Genomic DNA, 907 nt, shown 5'->3' with positions numbered 1-907 from the left:
ATGGAGGGGATTATAATCATCGCAATGAAACAGAATACAATAGGATGAGTGTAAAACTGATGTTCTCGCATGTAAACTGTCACTTAATTCACAATAAAACCATAAAAAAAAAAAAATAGGGGGTAAAGTAAGCAAATGAGCTGGAAACTGGAGCAGAGCATTGCTTAAAACAAAGGAACTTTTTTCTTCAAGCTCATCTGACAGTGAAGTCAACAAAAAGTTAAGGAGTTGAAAAAGCAAACTGCTCCAGAAAAACCTGTGAAGAAACAAAACACTGGTGAAACTTGAAGAACCTTATCATCTTCTAAGCAGAGCAGCAGCAACAGAGATAACATATTTTCAATTGGGAAAATGAGGTATGTCAATGTTCAGGACTTTAAAGTGGAAGTCTGAATGGATATTAAAGAATATTGGATGGATCAGGAAGGTGAAATGAAACCAGGAAGAAAAGGTATTTCTTTAAATCTCGAGCACTGAAGTCAGCTGAAGATTTCTGTCACTGATGATGGAGTAAGAAAACTATAAAATGAGAATGATATCAAACCTGTACTGTTCTAATAATTTTAACCTGTCTATTTAATCTGTCTATTGGCTTTTGTTTTTCTTACCGTTGTTTCCCAAGCTATTTGTATATTTAGATTGCAGGACCATTTGTAAGATACTTTTTCTTTAATGTGCACTATTAAAAATGTTCTGAATGAAGATAATTGTCAACTTTGTTAACTTTGCTTATGCCCACCAACCTATTGTAAAAAAAAACAAAAAACAAAAAAACACATACACACAATAAGAACATCTGGGATTTGTGAATGAAGCTTAAATTGACATTATGATACTCTGTTGTTTGCTTTTTTTTTTTTTTTGTAGCTCATCTAGGGCCTAGAAAAATATTTTGTAAATTGTATCA

The 907-nt window shown here is 32.5% G+C and overlaps 1 pseudogene; it reads left to right on the top strand.

Annotated features, from left to right (window-relative positions):
- The first annotated feature begins 156 nt into the window (after window positions 1–156).
- LOC102822317 lies at window positions 157–525 on the top strand (annotated as a pseudogene).
- Window positions 526–907: the final 382 nt, after the last annotated feature.

Source organism: Chrysochloris asiatica, unplaced genomic scaffold (genome assembly GCF_000296735.1).
Source record: "Chrysochloris asiatica unplaced genomic scaffold, ChrAsi1.0 scaffold01573, whole genome shotgun sequence".
NCBI classification, from domain to species: Eukaryota; Metazoa; Chordata; class Mammalia; order Afrosoricida; family Chrysochloridae; genus Chrysochloris; species Chrysochloris asiatica.
Note: the sequence above shows the minus strand (reverse complement) of the source record. Positions and strands in the feature narration are given on the sequence as shown.